At 45.8% G+C, this 22,078-nt stretch overlaps 1 pseudogene; it reads right to left on the reverse strand.

Annotated features, from left to right (window-relative positions):
* Positions 1-310: 310 nt before the first annotated feature.
* On the reverse strand, positions 311-22,029 carry LOC136330127 (leukocyte immunoglobulin-like receptor subfamily A member 6; annotated as a pseudogene).
* Positions 22,030-22,078: the final 49 nt, after the last annotated feature.

Here is a 22,078-nt window from a genome sequence, read left to right on the forward strand (position 1 = left end):
ACCAGCCATGTTCAATGGACCCTCATGTCACAGGGGTGGGAAGAGAAAGGGGGTCATTACAGACAGTCAAAAAAGATAGAGAGAAAAATGCACAATTAATGAAGGAAGAGTCCAATACAGGGTGCTTTCAGTCACCTTCCTGCACCCAAACTGTTTACCCCACTGCACAGTCTCAGAAGCATTACCTCATCTGTGGTCCACACTTTCATTCATCACCTCCTGGGGCATCATATGTGCTCCAAGGCTCCACCTCCTGAACACTGCATTGTTGCCTCTGTGGTCACATCTTGCCTATATCATGGGTCCTTCTCTAGCTGTTTCAAGCCTGAAATAGCAGCACCATGAGGACCAGCAGGATCAGTCAAGCCACAGCCATGTGGAAGAGGTTCTCCACTGTGCAGTCTTGGGGGTGGAAGCCTAGAAAATGTGGGCAAAGATGTCACCATGTCAGTGCAGGCAAGTGTCACCCCAGGACACTAGTTGTCCACCCAGGACACCTTTCTCTCTTTGACAAGACTTTATTCTCTGTGGGAGACTGCAAGCTGACAGGGTCGTTGCAGCTTATATTTTGGTGAGACAGAGGTGTGAGGGACTGGCAGTGAGCTGACAGTGTCTTTGTTACCCATCCCCCCACCTCACTTGCTTGATTAAGTTGCTAAAGGCTAGGTTCTTGCCCACAACCTCTGATTTTTTCATTTGCTAAGAGGTAATTTACATGCCCTTCCTCTCACTCTTTGTTTGTTCTGCTATTGGTTAATTTTAGTTATGCATTGTGGGGGGGATTCCTGTTTATGCTTTAAGAAGATTCCTGTTTGTGCCTCAGATATGTGACTTTGTATCAGAGACTTCCTTATTTGCATACGGTTCTGCACTCTATAATAAGCTATATAAGAATGCAAACTGGGGATTTTGCTTTAATCTGGCTTGCTATTAGCTTGCAGAGACCTCCTGATCTCATACTTCTTTTCTCTAGTTTATTTCTTTATTCCACACTGTTCTTACTCAGGACATGGAGAATTACTAGTCGTGCTGGTCTGCAGCACTCTGAGCCCAGCACCATAACCGAGAATTTCTCCTACTTCTTAATCTTGAGCTCAGAGTTGTTTTGTGATGAGCTGATTGTGTCAGTTCTTCTTAAGAATCATGAAATGAGGGAGAAAGTGAGGACTTGGAAAACATAAGACTTCCCCCACGTTCTGTGTTCTCGAATGTCCCACGTCTCAGTTCCTAACTTCTGCACAGTTCCCTAATGAGCCTGTCTCTCCTCTTCCAGTTTCCCTCTGTCTCTTCATTGGATCCTCTTAGCCTCCTGTGATCTCTGAACCTGCACAGACTCATGGAAGGCCAGAGTTACCTGTGCCCCAGAGCTCAGGAATAGTGACAAAAATAGTCATAACACAGACATGGTTGAGTCTGTGTTCTGGGTTCAGTCTAAGAACTCAACAGCTGATGAGCCAGGGTTCATAAATAAGGGGTTGGTCTCAGGGGCTCCTGAATGCCATCCTTTGTGGAGTCTCCTAAAATCTCTCATTTACTATCATCTCATACTCTACAGAGACAGGCCCTGAGCTGAGTGAGATGAGAAAAAACAGGGTCAGTGTCCTCTCACCTGACACCAGGAGACCCAGGGTGTCACTGAGGTGTGACAGCAAGCACAAGTTGGTGCCGTGTGAGTTATAGGTACCTGTAGGGCCCCTGTGCACTGAGGTCACAGGACTCATGGAGGACGGGGCCTAGTTTGACTCAGCTAAATACTGGGTGGGGCAAAAGTATTCTTACAGTTGTTTGTATAGAAAATAACATGATAATTCTAAATAATAATAGAAGAATAAACTCTATGTTTAATATACTGACAACTGTAAACTTACTTTTGCCGCACTGTATACTTTGCTGTCAGACATGTAATGGTAGAGAATGGGCTGAGAACTTCATGGATGAAAGGAAAGTGTCCCTCAGGCTCTGTGACTGGTACAGTCAGGTCACATTCTCTCCTGAAGTCACCCAGTGCCTGGCAGGACAGTGGGAGTGTCTACCAGGGAGCCAGGCTTGAGAGAGGAAGAGGCTTCATAAAGTCATGTCCTGGGCACTTCCCTGTGAGCCCCCTCTCCCAGGAGCTTAGAGCCGGAACTGAAAGGAAATCTGAGCTCTGGGTCATGATTCTCTCCTTTTACACTTGGGGACACTGAGACAAAACAGGGGAAGGAGTGTCCATCTCAGTGTCTCCACAGGTGCCTGAATCCCACATGACTCAGCCCTTACTACCTCTCCACAGAAAGCCTCACTTACCTTCCTGCAGCCCAGACCCTGGGGGTGGGGGGGGTAGATTATCAGAGCCTCCTGGAGATCAGAATGTGGGTGAAGTGTGGAGGCTGCCATCTTGCTACATGAGTCTGGCTGCTTCTCCTTAAGGCTGGGCCCCAACATCTTTTTTGGCCATGACCACTGCATCCGTCCCCTGCCAGTCTCAGAAGCCTGGAGTCCTGTCATTCCACCTTTGATCATCACCTATTCAGAACTACCAGCTCCTCTGGGAAACAGGGCTGTGCTGTATCTCTGGAGGCATGAGGTCATCTGAGGGACTCAAAACTGCCCTGGGGTGGTCTGTGGTCCCCCATAGCACAGAGGCCCCAGTGACTAACAAGTGTATAGATGGACCTGTAGGGTGTTGTGCTTCAGAGGGTTCGAGAAATGAGGACAGGAAGGGAGTTCATGTCTGGATCTGACCTGGAGTTCCAACTTTGTTTAAACTCTTCTTCTACATTTTTCCTATGGTCCCCCAAACCCTCCTTCTATGCACCTGGAAGTATTCACACCCAAATGAGTTGCTGTGAGTAGACAGTTATAGGAAGAGCTCTAAGGAACAGACCTGCTTGGGCTGACCCTCACTCTTAGTCCCCTAACCCTCATCTTAGCCCAGACCTTCCAGTGTGCAACACTGAGAGCTGACTGAGCTCAAAATGGACAGAGTCGAGGTCCTCTCAACTCAACCCCAACCTCCAAGGGTCACTAAGGTGAGACTACTTTTGGGGGCACTTCCTAAATTATCCTGCCAGTCTCAGAGCCCTGGGATCCCTGAGAATATCAGTATCTCTGCCTGACTCCCAGCCCCCTGAGACACAGCCCATCCTTGAGTGTCTGTGGGACACTGGATCTCCTGGTAGACCCTCAGAACAGCCCTGGGGTGGTCTGTGCTCCCTCTGACTAGAGTTCTCAGTGACTCACCAGCTGTGGAGATGGGTCCTGTGGGTGGGGCCTGGGTCCCTAGAGGGTCATGAGAATGAAGAAGAGGGTGAGAAGCTGGCTCACCCTCCCACTCAGACTTTCTCTGACATCTGGGCTTTGGCCACTCCAGGACCCTCCAGCTGCCTGCCTGACCCATTCTGGACTCAGGTGGGTGGAAACAAGTGGAGAGGGGTGACAGGGCCTCTAAGGGGTAGAGACCCCCTGGGTGACCACCACTAAATCCTCCTCTCTGCCATCCCAGCTGGACCTTTCCTGGGTACAAGGTGCTTAGACTGAGCTCAGAAAGGACAGGGTCACAGTCCCCTCACCTGAGATCAGGAGCACCAGGGGCTCACTGGGGTGTGACAGCAGGTAAATGTTGGTGCTGTTTGAGCTGTAGCACCTGTAGGTCCCCCCATGGGCTGAGGTAACAGGACTCATGGAGAACTCTGCCTGGTACTGCTGAGCTCAGAGATCTGATCTAAGAAGCTGGGGGGGGATCGGCTGTCCCCTCCTTAGACAGAAGGAAAGTGTCCATCAGGCTCTGTGACTGACACAGCAGGGTCACGTTCTCTCCTGAGGCCACCGTGGGGCCTGGCTGCACCGAGAGCAAGGGTCTGTCAGGGAGCTGTCCTAGAGAGGGGGTGGTTGGGTGAGGGCTGCCTGCCACCTTGTTCTGACCTGAGAGTAATCAGGCCTCTCTCTGAGGACCCTCCTCTCCATCTGTCTCTGTTTATCTGCATCTCCCCTCTCCACTCCTCCCCTCCCATCCCCTGTCTCTCTCTGTCTCCCTCCCTGGGACCCTGCTTGTTCACTCTGCCCATCACCACCTGAGATCCCCCCCAGCAGGGCCTGTGCAGAATCTGGGTTCCACACTGAACTAAATGGGCCCTCACCTGCCACCAGGATGTCCACAGGGTCACTAGGGGGCAACAGCTCAGAGGAGAGGTTGTGTCCACCGTAGCATCTGTACCGGCCCCCGTGGGAGCTGTTCACAGTGTCCAGGGAGAAGTTGGCCTGAGAGAGCCCAGCCTGGGGCTGCAGGAAAAGGCTCTGTGGGAGGTCATGTCCTTCCTCTTTAAACAGAAGGAATCTGTCATACCCACCATCAGAGTGACACTGGAGGGTCAGGCTCTTTCCAGAGACCACAATGGGGCCCTGCTGGGTCAGGAGGGAGCACTTCTGAGACACACTTGGGGAGACCAGATGTGAGTTACAGGGGCTGCTCCTCCCATAAAATGTCTTCTTCTGTCCTGTCCTAGGTCTCACTGTCTCTCTGTGTGTCTCTGGCGAGGAGCCCTGTGCTCCCCTCTCCACTCTCTCCAATGGGTCTCTCCTCATGAAAAAGAATCCATGGGTAAAGAGTGAGACTCACCTGAAACCAGGAGCTCCAGGGTATCACTGGTGTGTGACCACACCTGGGGTCTGTCAGGGAGCCATAGCATCTGAATGTCCACCTGTGGTTAGGGGTCACAGGGCCCACAGGGAGCAGGGCCTTGTATCTCTCACTGATGAAATGTGACTGTGAGTCTAGGGTCCAGGAGAGCCTGTGATCTTCTTCCTTAGTCAGAATGAACCTTTCAAATCCCTGCCCTGAGCCACACTGGAGGGTCACGTTCCCTCCTGATGTCACAACAGGGCTGGGTGTTGCATCCACCGGGTACAAGAACAATTGTTGGAGACTTTCAGGAGTTTAGATGTTACTTTATTGGCCAGTTTAACCTGCGCAGGGGCGAACTCCCAAGATGTCTGGAGACAACGTACTCACAAGGAGCTGCAAATGGGAGTTGCGCCTGGTGCTTACAGCTAGGTCCTTATATATCCTAATGATCAAGCATTGTACAGAAGCAGATGTGGCAGTTAGCTATTCACTAGGGAGGTCGCATGCAGCATAGCAACAGGGGCCGGCATAGCAACAGGGGCCGGGTTTAGCTTAGTGGTGAATTTCAAACATAAACTTCTGATAAGGGTCTCTGACCTTCTTTGTTCTCAGCCTCACAGGGGCCCTATCAGCACTCCCTGTTCCTGCCAGCACTCCCTGTTCCTGCTCTTTTAATAGTTACACTTCTGGCAGCCACAGCACATTTCCCTGAATCTAACATTTCCCCTATCTTTTTTGGGCATAAATCAAACCCTTGATTCTTCATCAGTGGGGAGACTGGTGTAAGGTTGGGACAGAACTACTAACTTTACTACATCTACCCTCTCCTTTACGAATGCAAGGAGCTTATTAAGGATTATTGGTCTAAAGGTAATGGGAGAGGCCAATGATTAAAAAAAAAAATGAATAGGAGGGTTCCAGCAATTGCGGATATGAGGGGTAGTTAAACTAAGGAGAGAGTCTTGAACATAGCGGCATGACCAGCTAGGGCTGTCTCTTCTAGGTTCCTATTCTTTAACTGTTTTGCAAAGTATCTTAATATTTTCTCTAATTACCCTAGAGTGGTTAGCATAAAAACAACGTTCTTCTCTTAAAGCAGCACACAGTCCTCCTTGCTCAAGGAGGAGGAGGTCTAGCCCTCTCCTATTATGAAGGGTTACCTTGGTGAGGAAGTCTATTTGCTTCTCGAGGTATATTACCTGGTTTAGGTGGACTCCATTGAAATTCACTGACTAGGGTCTCACAACCCTACTTTTTACAAAAATAATCTGAGTGAGAGCTGTATATGCGACGCCATCCGGAAGGGGGTTCGGAGCAAGCATAGTGTGGAGTATACTATAAAGCCCTATTTTTCACATTGGGGTTACACCTATTACCTAAGGTGTATGAGCTAGGCAAATCATCAGTAAGAGGGCTCCTGGCTGAATCAGAATGTCTCCAAGCTGCTGGTGAATCACAGAACTTGTCTTCAAAGAACTTTGATAAGTCAGCTTGGAGAGTTATGGGGTTGTTATTATCCCAGGTGTTATTCTGTGCTATAACTGTGCTATCTGCTGTCCTGATTAAAACCTATTCCTGCAACTCTAGTCACTTGTTGGGTAAACAATAAAAAGTCATCAGTCCTAAGTGGAGGAGAAGGTGAACTTTAGAGGCTCTCCAGGGTTCCGCTTGACTTGATTTTTCAAGATCCTTTGTTAGGTGGTTGGGCCGGCATCACGTGGGAGAGGTGGATCCAGTAGGGCTTTTTAGCTACCTTAATAGCTGTGGGTATACTCAGGATCACCTGGAAAGGTCTATTCCACCACAGCTCAAGGTTGCCCCGTCTGTGGTTGAGAATCCACACCTACTGTCTAGGATCCAGTGGCTCTAGTAGTCGGGAGTTGTGTTTCGCATTCGATTGGGCTGATCTCTGGAGGGCCTGCACCTCACTTCTGATGTGTTGCAGGGCCTGTAAGGACTTGAGAAAATTATGATTAAAAATCTCTAGTTCCCCTCTGGTCAATCGAGGTACAAGGGGCACAGGTTGCCCAAATAAGATTTTATAAGGGGTCTATTTATTGAGATAGGGGGTGCATCTGGTTCTAAAAAGGGCAAAAGGGAAGAGTTCAACCCAGTTTTCACCAGTCTCCCCTCTCAGTTTAATTATAGCTTCCTTTAGGGTCCAGTTTATTCTTTCTACCTGTCCTGAACTTTGGGGCCTATAAATGCAATGCAATTTCTAATTAATACCTAACTTAGTGGCTAATTCTTGAGATATCCTGGATATGAATGCAGGTCCATTGTCTGATCCTAGGGCTAGGGGAATGCTATATCTAGGTATGATTTCCCTTAATAAGACTTTGCAGACTGTGGAAGCAACCTCTCCTCATGTGGGGAATGCTTCTACCTATCCTGAGAAGGTGTCTACTAATACTAATAGATACTTATAACCTGACTTCCTAGGGGTCATCTCTGTGAAATCTATTTCCTACAGTTCTCTTGGAGCTTTCCCCCAATACCTCACAAAGGGGGGTAGCTTCTTATTCTGCACATTTACTCTGGCACAGATGCTGCACCTCGAGACAATGGAGTGGACAATATCCCTGATGTTGGGCCCTATATAATACTTCCTGATAAGTTGTTCTAGCTTGTTTTGTCCTAGATGGGTACTAGTATGAATATCTCCTACTATTTCTCTTACTATTCCCTGGGTAAATAGAGCCTGGGAGTCCGGAAGCTCTATCCTATCCCTGCTGATCTTTCTTCCCTTTCAACTGCATCCCTTCCTGCTCTTCTTCTGGGGAATATCTAGAATCTGGAGGTAGTGTTGGCTGAGGGCAGCAATGGTAAGAGGCTTTCTTGTGGCCAGTGCGCCTCTCTTGCCGCTAGAGTCCTGCTAGGTTGGTTACCCTTTACAATAGGCGAGTCCCCTCTCTGGTGTCCTTTGCAGTGAATGATGGCAACTTTGATAGGGTAGCCAAATGGCATTTTAGGAGGGCAAGCATTTCATTGCGATTTGTACATGTCTTTTAGCCCCATGCTGTCAGTAAGCCTCTCATCCTTGTATATGGCTCCATGACATGGGCAGTGGCGAACTGCATACCGTACCGGCTGTCAGTATAGATGTTGGCAACTTTTCCCTCTGCTATCTGTAAGGCTCATTAGCTCTGCTCTTTGTGCAGAAGTTCCTGCGGGCAGTGCTTTCTGCCACAGGACCTTATTTTCTGTGGCCACTGCTGCCCCTGCATGTCGCTGTCTATCCTTAATAAAACTGCTCCCGTCTGTAAAGAGGGTCAGGTCTGCCTTCACGTATGCTTGATCCCTTAAGTCCGGGCGGGAGCCAGTCACTGTGTCAAGAATTTGTTTGCAACTGTGGACCAAAGTGGAGTCCGGTATTGGCAACAGGGTTGCTGGGTTCAGGGCCGCAGTTTTGAGGAACTGAACAGATGGAGGGTTCAGCAGCTGAGCCTGATATTGCGTTAGCTGCACATTAGATAGCCACCTGTCAGGAGGTGCTTGCAGCACTTGCTCTACATAGTGTTCCCTAATGATTTTGATGTCCTGCCCTAAAGTCAATTTACTAACTAACCTCCTTGACTAGTATGGAGGTGGCAGCAAGTGCCTTCAGACATGTTGGCCATCCCGAGGCTACAGGATCAAGTTTCTTGGACATATAGGCAACAGGCCTCTTCCACGGCCCAAGTTCCTGGCTCAGTATCCCTAAAGCTACCCCTTCCTTTTCTACTATAAATAGCTGAAAGGGTTTGGCCAGATCTGGCAGGGCCAAAACTGGGGCAGCCACTAAGGCCTCTTTAAGCACTTGGAATGCTTGCTTCTCCTTATCTGTCCATGTGAACTGCTCTTCCTTACCCCTCGTTAGTTCGTGCAGGGGTTTAGCTAGTTCTGCAAAGCCTAATATCTACAATCGGCAGTATCCTACTGCACCGAGGAATTTTCGTACCTGTCTCTTGTTAGTAGGCTCAGGGATCTGCAAGACCGTCTGACTTAGCTGACTGGACAATGTCCTTTGCCCTCCCTGTTAGTTATACCCCAAATAACTTACAGTTTGCATCACAATCTGGGACTTCTTGGTGGAGACTCGATACCCTATTCGCCCGAGATCTTGAAGCAGGTTGGAGGTGGCTTCTTCACACTCTCCTTCGTCCTTCGCATCTATGAGAATGTCATCCACATACTGGAGCAGTACGATTGACAGATGGGAGGAGCAGAAGGCCTGCAGATTTTTGCTGAGGGTTTCATTAAAAATGGTGGGGGAATTCTTAAACCCTTGTGGTAGTCTGGTCCAAGTGAACTGCCCCACCAGTCTATTATCTGGGTTATTCCATTCAAAGGCAAAGATCTCTTGGCTCTGAAGTGCCAGGGGAATTCAAATCCAGGACAGAATAATAGGTATGGGTTGGGGGCAATGAGCTCAGTAAGGTATACAGATTGGGCACTGTGGGATGAATAGTCTCTACCTGTGCATTTACCTCCTGCAAGTCTTGGACCAGACGATAGTCTTGGCTCCCTAGTTTCTGGACGAGAAGCAGCGGGGTGTTCCAGGCTGATTGGCACCTTCGAAGGATGCCTGCCTCCAGCAGGCATTGCAAGTGCCGGGTGATTCCCTGTCTAGCTCGGGCTGGGACTGGGTACTGCCTGATCCTAACCGGTCTAGCAGTGCTAAGCAGTTGCACCAGGACAGGCAGTTGGTGAGCGGCCAAACCTGGGGGGTTGGTTTCCGCCCAAACCTCAGGTACCCGGGCATGCAGGGCATCTGGAACCCCTTCCTCGGCCTCCTTACCTTCTAGGATGGTGGCAAGTAAGTGTTCTTTAGACAGTGGGACAGTTACTTCCATGCTGACCTCTGTCTCTTTGTTCCCCATAGGGCTTTCCTCCTGTTGGAAGGTTATGGTGGCCTGAAGTTTCTGCAATAAGTCCCTTCCAAGCAGTGGGTGATGATGCCTCGACCTAAGTCAGTAATTCTTGCTGTGGCCCATGGGTAGGCTTCTGCTTTGCCCGTTGCCCCTATTATCTTAGTAGTTGCCTTTTGCTTCTGGCCCTGTGCTTTCTTTAGGACTGAGTAGGTGGCTCCCGTGTCGACTAGGAAGACTATTGGCCTTCTTTCGACTGTTAAGGTAACCATGGGCTCCTGGGAGCTGACAGGAATGGAGCCTTAGCCCCATCAGTCTAAGGTTTGGAGCACGACCTCTGGGCCCTGTATTGGCCCTTGGCTGTCGGCCTTCAACCTTGGACACTCTCTCTTCTAGTGCCCTTTCTCCTTACAATAGGCACATTAATCTTTGGCTATTCACTGTCTTTGGCCCTTTTGCTGTCCCCCTTTCCCTTTGGGAGGAGGTTTCTGGGCAGCAATCAGAATTTTGGCAACTTTCTTCACCCTGCCAGCCTCCAAATCATCCCTATTGACATACACCTTCTGGGCTATCTCTAATAGCTTGCTTCTATTCTCTCCCTCGAACCCCTCAATCTTCTGAAGTTTTTCCTAATATCTGAAGCGGCCTGAGTCACAAAGGCTATATTTACTAGTCTCCTAGGAGACTAGTTATCTTCTGCCTCAGGATCTAGAGGGGTATATACACTATAAGCCTCCATGAGTCTTTCTAGAAAGGCTGCTGGGGATTCCTCTCTTCCCTGGATGACCTCACTTACCTTGCTAAAGTTGGTTGGCTTTCTAGCTGCTACCTTGAGCCCCCTCAACAGAGCCCGGCAATACTGGAGGAGCGCGTCCCTTCCCCTAGCAGTATTAGGGTCTCAGGTAGGAGGTTGAGATAGGAGAACATCTTCTATTTCCCTTCCTCCCTCCTGAGTTTCCCTTTCTTTTCCTAATACCGCCTTAGCAGCTTCTCTCATTATTCTGTCCCTTTCTTCAGAAGTGAAGAGGGTTTGTAAAATCTGCTGACAATTGTCCCATGTGGGCTGATGGGTCCTAAAAGTGGTCTCAAGGAGAGATATTAGTCCCTGAGGTTTCTCAGAAAATGGTGGATTCTGATGTTTCCAATTGTATAAATCACTAGTGGAAAAAGGCATATAGATGAGGCAAGGAGGTGCCCGTGGGCCAGCATCTGGTGCCAGCGGTGCCTCCCAGAGAAGCAAAATGGCTGTGCCTCCCAGAGGAGGAAGCAAAATGGCTGTATCTACCCACACATCTATACAGGTATTGGTCTGGGTGGGGAGTCCTATAGACTGTGGCTATGACAGCAAAGTTGGAAGGTCAAAAGTGCCCTCTGTGGGCCATCCCACATTAAATGTAGGCCATTCCAGCTGGCTCAAGGTCTGGAGGAAACCTGGACTCGGCTGCGGGCCTCCGTACTCCTGAGCTCTCTTCTGGAAATCAGAAAAATTCTTCAACAGGAACTCAAGTGGGGATCCCAGCACAGACTCCTGTTGTCCCATCCTAGATGACTCAGGAATAATGAGAAAGGGTATGATGCAGGCAACACACACTATTAACACAAGGAACACACTTGTCTCTCTCACACTCAACTCAGTCATTCGAGCTCAGATAAAATGCAGTGCAGTGCAGCACAAAAAGGATTCCTAATGTGACCGGTTATTCCTAAAGTTAACAAATCCAAATATCCAAATTTCAGATAGCGGCATCCCACTTCTGAAGGCCCTGGATAGGTTACCGGCAGTGTCCTACCTACTACCTCAGGATTGTGTGCTCCGGAGCCCAAAAGTCAAACCAAATGAGGATCCTCAGTGAATACTTACTCAGCTCGAGCTGTCCTTCTGGTCTCCGACCCAAAACTCCACCAAGGGAGAATCCTGGGCGAGCCCCCAAAATGTTGCATCCACCGGGTACGAGAACAAACGTCAGAGACTTTCAGGAGTTTAGATGTTACTTTATTGGCCAGTTTAACCTGTGCAGGTGCGAACTCCCAAGATGTCCGGAGACACCGTACTCACAAGGAGCTGCAAACAGGAGTCGTGCCTGGCACTCACAGCTAGGTTCTTATATATCCTAAGTGAGGAAGCATTTTACAGAAGCAGATGTGGCAGTTAGGTATTGGCTAGGGAGGTCGCACGCAGCATAGCAACAGGGGCCGGGTTTAGCTTAGTGGTAAATTTCAAACACAAACTTCTGATAAGGGTCTCTGATCTTTGTTCTCAGCCTCACAGGGGCCCTATCAGCACTCCCTGTTCCTGCCAGCACTCCCTGTTCCTGTTCTTTTAATAGTTACACTTCTGGCAGCCACAGCACATCTCCCTAAATCTAACACTGGGCAGGGCTGAGAGACTGGGTTTTCTGTAGGATCCTAGGAGAGGAGGAGGCAGCATGTTAGATGGGCTCGCCCCTCCCTAACATCCCCCAGGGCTGGGCTGTGAGAGGGGAGACCCCCTGAGAGCAGACCTCCTTCCTGAGGGCAGAGCCTGAGGCTGGGACACTGAGTGTCCTCTCACCTGTCACCACCAGCTCCAGGGGTTCACAGCACTCAGACCAGCCAATGGGGCTGAGATAGGTACAGTGATATCTCCCTGCATCATGCTCTGTCATGTGTGTGATGGAGAAACACCCTTTTTCGTAAGCTTCCATGGGGACTGTGAGTTCTAAAGGACACGTTTTTCTTTTTTGTACAGATAAAACTCCTGGGATTCCAGGGTCCCCTGACACCAGATTGTCACAGAAGTTCCCCAGGAGATTACAGAGCCTGGCTCAGCCCAGATGGTGGGTTTGGGGAGGGTCCCTGGAAGGAAACCAGAGATTGCAATACAAAGACCCTCCCTTCCTCATTCCCAGCTCAGCCCAACACCCTCCTGTTCTATCACTTCATGCCATGATCTGTGCTCCCTCCTGAGTCCCAGGAGGTGAAGTAAGAGATGGGATATGGAGCCTGGGGAGGAGTCACCTGTCTGTATGTGGGTCTTCTGGCCCGGAATCAACCTTGGAAGAGAGTCTTTGTTAGAGACTTGCACCTGGATGTCTGAGCTGATTCCCTTCCCATTAGGGCCCTGATCACTTGGGATTGACTGAGTCCTGAGGTTCCCCATGAACAAGAGGGTGTAACCAACTCATCCTCTCCTTTTTTTTTACGGCTTTTAATATGCTATTGGATTTATTTTGCTATTATTTTGTTGAGGAATTTTGCATTAATATTCATCAATGACATTATTCTGTAGCTTTCTGTTCTTTTTTTATAAATAAATTTTTATTTTAATGGGGTGACATCAATAAATCAGGGTTCCTATATTCAAGGAAAACATTTCCAGGTTATCTTGTCATTTAGTTCTGTTGCATACCCATCACCCAAAGAGAGATCGTCCTCCATCACCCTCTATCCAGTTTTCTCTGTATCCATCCCCCTTGCCCTCTCCCTCCTCCCCTCCCCCCACCTCCCGTAACCACCCCACTCCTGTCCATGTCTCTTAGTCTCGTTTTTATGTTCCACCAATGTATGGAATCCTGCAGTTCTTGTTTTTTTTTCTGATTCACTTATTTCACTCTGCATAATGTTATCAAGATTCCACCATTCTGCTGTAAATGATCCGATGTCATCATTTCTTCTAGCTGAATAGTATACTATGGTGTATATGTGCCCCATCTTCTTTATCCAGTCTTTTATTTTTTTTACAGTGATTAAAAGCCTTTAAGCAAACTCTTGGCCAATACAGCAAGAATCCATAAAAGAGTAGTGTCCTTAACATGTTCACCAAGTCCAAATTGACCCCATCACCATGCCAAATTCCTGAAAAATGCAACTCAACCACAGTTCAGTCTGTTAGGAGCTGTCACAGGGAGCAGGAGTCCAGGAAAAGTCCACATCCAGGAAAAGTCCGCATGGCACTGGAATTGTTGTCACCATTCTATACTTTGCAGCTCATGTCCAAGTCCCAATGACCGCTGCTTCTAGCTGGGAATGATTCAGGTAGACTGGAAAAGCCATTTGCAGCATGCGTGGTTATGGAGCTTCTGTTCTCCTCTGCCTGGAGAGATGAGAGCAAGTTGCTTTTCCCTGGAGCTCTGCGACTGTGGCATGGTAAAGAGAACCTTGGGATACACTAAGCTGGGTGGCAAAGGTAGATTCATAATAGAAGTTGGCAAAAGGGGGAAAGAGAGCTCTAAATTAGTAGGAGTAGGTCCCAGTCTGAAATATGAGTGGGGCATTGAGGTAGGAGGGATAAAGGAAGCATTATATATTTAGCAAAGCAGCAGAAAATAAGACTATCAACACCCACAACAGAGATCTTTGAGGGAAGAATAAAAATCCTGACTATTCAGGCAAAACATAGTTAAGTGGCCCTTGTGCAAATGAGATCAGTTTACCTGCTTCTTGGAAGAAATACCCTAGGCTTGTCCACAGTGTCGTAGATGGGGCCAATGGCCCTGGGCACCTTCAGCCTTCAGTGGCAAACCCCAGCATTCTGGGCAAGGTTAGGTCATAAGTGGCTGGAGCAGGGCTGGAAGAGACTGAACCCTCCCTTAGAGGAGCGAGGGGGAAGCCTACCTTCCAGCGTCCCTGTTTCCTCACAGCAAAGGCATGTAAGCCTGGCAGGCTTTAGCTCAATGACCTTCCTTTCCACTATTGAAGCAGGACCCAGATGGCATCCTTTGAGACCCCTTTGGGGTGTTGGAGCCTTTAAGGGTGTATCCTAAAAGCTGATAGTTCCCCTGATCTCTATTGGGCTTTTTCTGTCACTAGGTATATTAAAAGCCATGCTCAGAAGATCTCGTTGAGGGGTTTGAGGATCCCCATCCGCCTATATAAATCTTTTCCATATATCTGGAGCTATTCGGAAAAAGACAAAACAGTGTTATTAGCTGGATCTACTAAAGAAGGTAGTAGTTTGCAGGTGAAAAAGATTTGGTGTCTCCTGTTCATCAACATTCAAAAGAAATGTAAATTTTTTTTAAGTAAAAAGCATAATATCGTAGACCCATAGGAATTACAAGATATGACTACCCCCTTTTAAATTTTTTTAATTGACCTTAAAATGTTTGCTGAGTACACTTTAATAATACCTTAACTTTAAATATTGTAAGCATGACAAAATACAGTAAATGCTTTTGCTCCATATGCAGGAGCATTTTCAGCTTAGCCAGTTTAGGAAATTCAATAATAGAACAATGCATACAGACAATGAGCTATAACATGCTTAGCAGCCTCTCCTATTCTGACAGAGGTTACTATAGATCCGGAATATGTATCCACTGTAATGTGGACACACGACTGTTTGCCAAATGAAGGTATATGAGTAACATCCATCTGCCAAAGTTGTCCTGGTAGGGGTCCTTGAGGGTTAACTCCAAGTGAAGGGGCAGTATAGGACCCCTTGGACAGGATTTCCCAATCTGCAGTGCTGCTTCCCGAGCAAGTTGAAACTGTTTACACTGGGCTGCAGCGTTCTGGTGATAAATAGTATGAGACTGACTTGCTCGGTCTGTCATGGTTGCTCCATATAATTTTTTTGGGGGTAGCTTGATCAACAAGGGCATTCCTAGGCCCTGGCCGGTTGTCTCAGTGGTAGAGCATTGGCATGGTGTGCAGGATTCCCAGGTTCGATTCCCAGTCAGAGCACACAGAAGAAGCGCCCATCTACTTCTCCACCCCTCCCCTTCTCCTTCCTCTCTGTCTCTCTCTTACCCTCCCGCAGCCAAGGATCCACCAGAGCAAAGCCACCCCGGGCACTAAGGATGGCCCCATGGCCTCTGCCTCAGGTGCTAGAATGGCTCTGGTTGCAACAGAGCAACACCCCAGATGGGCAGAGCATTCCCGCCCCCCCCAGTAGGCAGGCCAGGTTTATCCCGGTCAGGCGCATGTGGGAGTCTGTCTGACTGCCTCCCCATTTTCATCTTCAGTAAAATACAAAAAATAAATAAATAAAAGAAAAAATACAACAAAAAAAAAAAAAGAAAAAAGAAAAGAGAGAGAGAGAAAAAAAAAGGGCATTCCCTTGTGCTAAAGCTCCAGGGAGCATGGAGTGAGCTTGAGTATGTCCTATAAAACATGGAGCTCTATCTTGACATATAAGTCTTTGAAGAAGGAGGAACTGCTGAAATAGTTCATCAGCATTTGTCCCTAAGACAGCAGTCTTTATAGTGGAAATACTATAAGTAAATATTTGCTGTCTGTCTATAGATTAAGGAGTGAATATGGCAAATGCTGAAAAGCCATGATCTTTGTGCCCCTCCCCTCCCCCAACCCCCTCCCTCTCCTCCCCCCACCCTGTAATCCCAACACTGTTGTCCATGTCTTTGAGTCTCATCTTTATGTCCCACCTATGTATAGAATCATATAGTTCTTAATTTTTTCTGATTTACTTCTTTCGCTCAGTATAATGTTATCAAGGCCCATCCATGTTGTTGTAAAAGATCCTATGTCATCATTTCTTATGGCTGAGTAGTATTCCATAGTATATATATACCAAAGCTTTTTAATCCACTCATCCTCTGATGGACACTTGGGCTGTTTCCAGATCTTTGCTATTGTGAACAATGCTGCCAGAAACACGGGGGTGCATTTCTTCTTTTCAAACAGTGGTATGGTGTTCTTGGGGTATATTCTTAACAGTGGAATAGCTGGGCCAAAAGGCAGTTCGATTTTTAATTTCTTGAGGAATCTCCATACTGTTTTCCACAGTGGCTGCACCAGTCTGCATTCCCACCAGTAGTGCAGGAGGGTTCCCTTTTCTCCACATCCTCGCCAGCACTTATTCTGTGTTGTTTTATTGATGAGCGCCATTCTGACTGGTGTGAGGTGATATCTCATTGTGGTTTTAATTTGCATTTCTCTAATCATTAGTGATGTTGAACATTTTTTCATATGCATACTGGCCATCTGTATGTCCTCTTTGGAGAAGTGTCTATTCATTTCTTTTGCCCATTTTTGAATTGGATTGTTTGTCTTCCTGGTATTAAGTTTTACAAGTTCTTTATAAATTTTGGTTATTAACCCTTTATCAGACGCAATGTCAAATATACTCTCCCATTGTGTAGTTTGTCTTTTTATTCTGTTCTTATTGTCTTTAGCTGTGCAGAAGCTTTTTAGTTTGATATAGTCCCATTTCTTTATCCTGTCTTTTATTTCACTTGCCTGTGGAGACAAATCAGTAAATATATTGCTGCGAGAGATGTCAGAGAGCTTACTGCCTATGTTTTCTTCTAAGATGCTTATGGTTTCACGGCCTACATTTAAGTCTTTTATCCACTTTGAGTTTATTTTTGTGAGTGGTGTAAGTTGGTAGTCTAGTTTCATTTTTTTGCAGGTAGCTGTCCAATTTTGCCAACACCATTTGTTGAAGAGGCTGTCTTTACTCCATTGTATTTCCTTACCTCCTTTGTCAAATATCAGTTGTCCATAGAGCTGTGGGTTTATTTCTGGGTTCTCTGTTCTGTTCCATTGATCTATGTGCCTGTTCTTATGCCAGTACCATGCTGTTTTGAGAACAATGGCCTTATAATATAAGTTGATATCCGGAAGTGTGATACCTCCTGCTTTATTCTTCCTTTTTAAGATTGCTGAGGCTATTCATGTTCTCTTTTGGTTCTATATAAATTTTTGGAATATGTGTTCTATATCTTTGAAGTAAGTCATTGGTATTTTAATCGGTATTGCATTGAATTTATAAATTGCTTTGGGTAATATAGACATTTTAATGATGTTTATTCTTCCTAACCATGAGCACGGTATATGCCTCCAATTTTTTGTATCTTTCCTGATTTCTTTTATCAATGTTTTATAATTTTCCGAGTACACGTCTTTAATCTCCTTGGTTAGATTTATTCCTAGGTACTTTATTTTTTTGGTTGCAATGGTAAAGGGGATTGATTCCTTGGTTTCTCTTTCTGACAGTTCATTATTAGTGTATAAAAATGCCTCTGATTTCTGAGTATTGAATTTATATCCTGCCACCTTGCCGAATTCATTTATCAGGTCTAGTAGTTTTTTGACTGAGACTTTAGGGTTTTCTATATACAATATCATATCATCTGCAAATAATGATAGTTTTACTTCTTCTTTTCCATTTCAGATGCCCTTTATTTCTTTTTCTTGTATGATTGCTGTGGCTAGGACTTCCAGAACTATTTTGAATAAGAGTGGTGAAAGGGGGCACCCCTGCCTTGTTCCTGATCTTAAGGGGATTGCTTTTAATTTTTGCCTATTGAGTATGATGTTGGCTGTGGGTTTGTCATAGATGGCCTTTATCATGGTGAGGTATGTTCCTTGTATTCCCACTTTGCTGAGAGTTTTGATCATGAATGGGTGCTGGATTTTATCAAATGCTTTTTCTGCATCTATTGAAATTATCATGTGGTTTTTCTCCTTTCTTTTGTTTATGTGATGAATCACATTGATTGATTTGCGAATATTGTACCAGCCTTGCCTCCCAAGAATCCCACTTGATCATGGTGTATGATTTTTTTCATATATTGCTGGATCCGGTTTGCTAATATTTTGTTGAGGATTTTTGCATCTAAGTTCATCAGGGATATTGGCCTATAATTTTCTTTTTTTGTGTTGTCTTTGCCTGGTTTTGGAATCAGAATTATGCTCGCCTCATAAAAAAAGTTTGGAAGTCTTCCTTCCTCTTGAATTTTTGGAAATAGCTTGAGAAGGATAGGAGTTAGTTCTTCTTTGAATATTTGGTAGAATTCACTTGTGAAGCCATCATGCCCAGGACTTTTCTTTTTTGGGAGTTTTTTGATAGCTGTTTCAATCTCATTTGTTGTAATTGGTCTGTTTAGGTTTTCTGATTCTTCCAGATTGATTTTTAGAAGATGATATGATTCAAGGAATTTGTCCATTTCATCTAGGTTGTCTAGTTTTTTGGCATACAGTTCTTCATAGTATTTTCTTACAATATTTTGTATTTCTGTTGTGTCAGTTGTTATTTCTCCACTCTCATTTTTAATTTTATTTATTTGAGTCCTCTCTCTTTTCTTCCTGGTGAGTCTCGTTAAAGGTTCATCGATCTTGTTTACCTTTTCAAAGAACCAGCTCCTGGTTTCATTGATCCTCTGTATTGTTTCTTTAGCCTCTATGTCATTTATTTCTGCTCTGATCTTTATTATTTCCTTCCTTCTACTAGCTCTGGGCTTTACTTGCTGTTCTTTTTCTAGTTCTTATAGATGCAGGGTTAAGTTGTTTATTTGAGCTTTTTCTAGCTTCTTGAGGTATGCCTGTAATGCTATAAACTTCCCTCTCAGGACTGCTTTCGCTGTGTCCCATAAATTTTGAGTTGATGTATGCTCATTATCATTTGTTTCTAGGAATTTTTTAATTTCTTCTTTGATCTCAATGTTAACCCATTTGTTATTTAATAACGTGCTATTTAGTTTCCAAGTGTTTGAATGTTTTTCAATTTTTCTATTGTGGTTGATTTCTAGTTTAATGCCATTGTGATCAGAGAAAGTGCTTGATATGATTTCAATCTTCTTAAATTTGTTGAGACCACTTTTGTGCCCTAACATGTGGTCTATTCTAGAGAATGTACCATGATCGCTTGAAAAGAATGTATATTCTGCTGTTTTAGGGTGAAAGGTTCTGAAGACATCTATTAAATCGAGTTGATCTAATATGTCCTTTAAGTCTGCTGTTTCTTTGTTAATTTTCTTTCTTGAGGATCTATCTAATGATGTTAATGGGGTATTGAAATCCCCTACTATTATAGTATTGCTGTTGATCTCGCCCTTTAAGTCCATCAAAGTCTGCTTTATATATTTAGGTGCTCCTATATAAGGTGCATAGATATTTATAATGGTTATATCTTCCTTTTGGATTGCTCCCTTTATCATTATGTAGTGACTCTCTTTATCTCTAACTATGGTCTTTGTTTTAAAGTCCATTTTGTCTGATATAAGTATTGCTACCCCAGTTTTTTTTCATTTTCATTTGCATGAAATATTTTTTTCCATCCTTTTATCTTCAGTCTGTGTGCATTTTTGATTTAAGGTGTGTCTCCTGTAGACAGCATATGTATGGGTCCTGTTTTCTTAGCCACGCAGCTACCTTATGTTTCTTGATTGGATCATTTAGTCCATTAACATTTAAGTTTATTACTGATATGTAATTGTTTATTGCCATTTTTTTCTTTAAAACTGTATTCCTCTTTTGCTATATTCTTTTTTTCCTTTGATCTGTTTACAACAGGTCCCTTAGCATTTCTTGCAGCCTTGGGTTGGTTCCAGTGAATTTCTTGAGGTTTTTTTTTTTTTTTTTTTGTCTGTAAAGCTTTTTATTTCTCCTTCAATTTTAAATGATAGCCTTGCTGGATAAAGTAGTCTTGGTTGTAGGTTCTTGTTTTGCATTACTTTGAATATTTCTTGTCATTCCCTTCTGGCCTCAAGTGTTTCTGTTGAGAAGTCAGAAGTCATCCTTATGGGGGCTCCTTTGTAGGTGATTGTCTTTTTTTCTCTAGCAGCTTTTAATATTTTCTCTTTATCATTTAGCTTTGGTATTTTAATTATGATGTGTCTTGGTGTTGGTTTCTTTGGGTTTCTCCTTAATGGAGTTCTCTGTGCTTCCTGAACATGTGAAATGTTTTCCTGCCTTAATTGGGGGAAGTTTTCCACTATAATATGTTTGAACAAAGTCTCTATCCCTTGTTCTTTCTCTTCTTCTTCAGGAACCCCTATGATGCGGATGTTATTTCTCTTCATGTTGTCACAGAGCTCTCTTAGAGCTTCCTCAGACTTTTTGAGTCTCTTTTCTTTTTTCTGCTCTGCTTCCATGCCTTTATTTATTGTGTCCTTTAGCTCACTGATTCGATTCTCTGCTTCATCCATCCTGCTTTTAATTACTTCCATTATATTCTTTATTTCAGATATTGTATTTGTCATTTCTGACTGATTTTTTTTATTATTTCAATGTCCTTTTTTATATTTGTTATCTCTTTATTTAGGTTTTTGCAATGGCCATGTATGGTTGTTCTAATATCTTTGAGCATCCTAACAATTGTTATTTTAAACTCTGCAACTGGTAATTTGGTTATATCTGATTCACTTAGGTCCTTTTCTGGGGATTTCTCTTGGTTTATTTGTGTTGTATTTCTCTGCCTCTGCATTTTCTCTTCATGGGAGTGGCTGTAATCACGTGCTCGGGTGCACAAGCGTTGGTGACCTTGGCCTTTGCCCTGCCCCCATGTGTGACATTATGCTCGGTCCTGAGGGCACTGGTGAGCACCTTTGCCCAGCTGCGGGTCTCCACCTGTTTCCTGGCTTTCGCCCTGCCCTTGCACGAGGAGCCCACTCGAGGAATGGCTGCTAGCCTTGGCTCTACCGCCGGGCAGGACTGCATGCCCAAGCTCAGCTCAGTAGCGGAACTCCACTTCTTCTGGGCTTTTGGCTCCACCCCCGTGGGAGAAGCCGCCTACCAAGTCAGACCGCAAACCTGGGTTGCATGGGTGGGGCAAGGCTGTGCTCCTCTGCCCTTGCTCAGGGGCTGGTCTCCACCCTTTCCGGGGTTCCCGCCCTTCTTCCACAGCCTGGATTACAGGCTGCCTGCAGCTGAGCTTGACTGCTTTTGCACGCCCCCTTCTCTCCAGCCAGGCAAGATTGAGCTCACACCTGAGCTCAGTGGTGTCCAGCTGGCTTCCGCCCCTGCCAGCAGAACCATGCTTTTGTCTCCCACTGCCGCCTGCCCTCCGGCGCACCCTCAGCCTCGTGGGTGGGGGCGTTGCAGCTCGGACCCTAAGACTCACTACTGTAGACCCAAAAGCTCCCTCCTTCTATGCAACTCTGCTCTGAATGTTCTGGGGGAGCTTGTTTGGCTGCTCTCCTGCTTCCCTTTGCTGGTATTGCTGTTTCCTGGGGAAATATTCACTTCAGCTTTGGAGAGTGACTCGTCCCAGGGGTTAGTGTGGCTATCTCCCAAAATGTTTCTCCCTGTGCCTCCTAGATTACACTCTCTTCCTTTTACTCTGGTCCTCTCCTCTCTCCCCCCATCTCCAGGAGCCCCAGGTGAGTGGTTGTGAGAGAGATGTTCTGCGCGGTCCCTTTAAGAAGTATCCTGGGTCTGAGAAATCAGACTCTTTCTCACAAACATTATCCTGACTTGTTTCCAGCTAAATACTGTCCTTATGCCTTTTCTGGGCTCTGGGGCTGCAGGCTGGGGCTTTTTTTTGGGGGGGGGGCTCATGGCCCTTCCTTCTTTGCTAAACTCACTTCCCGCCACACGAGTCTTTCCCTGCTGCCATTTTCTCTGAGGAGCTGGGCAGCTCTCTCTGCATTTCTGCGTTTCCACTTTTCCTACCAGTCTCGGTGTGGCTTCTTCAGTGTTCCTTGGTTGAAGAGTTCTCTTAGTTTAGTCCAAAGTTGGTTTTTCCAGATGATAGTCCATAAAATCAGTTTGTAATCCACTTTGGTTCTGGGAAGTAGATGTTGGTACTTCCGCCTACTCCAGCACCGTCTTGTCTCTCATCCCCTCCTTTTAACCCCCTCCCCGTGTCCCCAACTGACCGAGGCAGAGAAGAGTGGAGAGAAGGGACAGCATGGCATCTGCTCGGAGTGCTCCCGCTCTGCAGATGGAGGAGCCCCTGGGC

Source organism: Saccopteryx bilineata, chromosome 3, assembly GCF_036850765.1.
Source record: "Saccopteryx bilineata isolate mSacBil1 chromosome 3, mSacBil1_pri_phased_curated, whole genome shotgun sequence".
Taxonomy (NCBI): Eukaryota; Metazoa; Chordata; class Mammalia; order Chiroptera; family Emballonuridae; genus Saccopteryx; species Saccopteryx bilineata.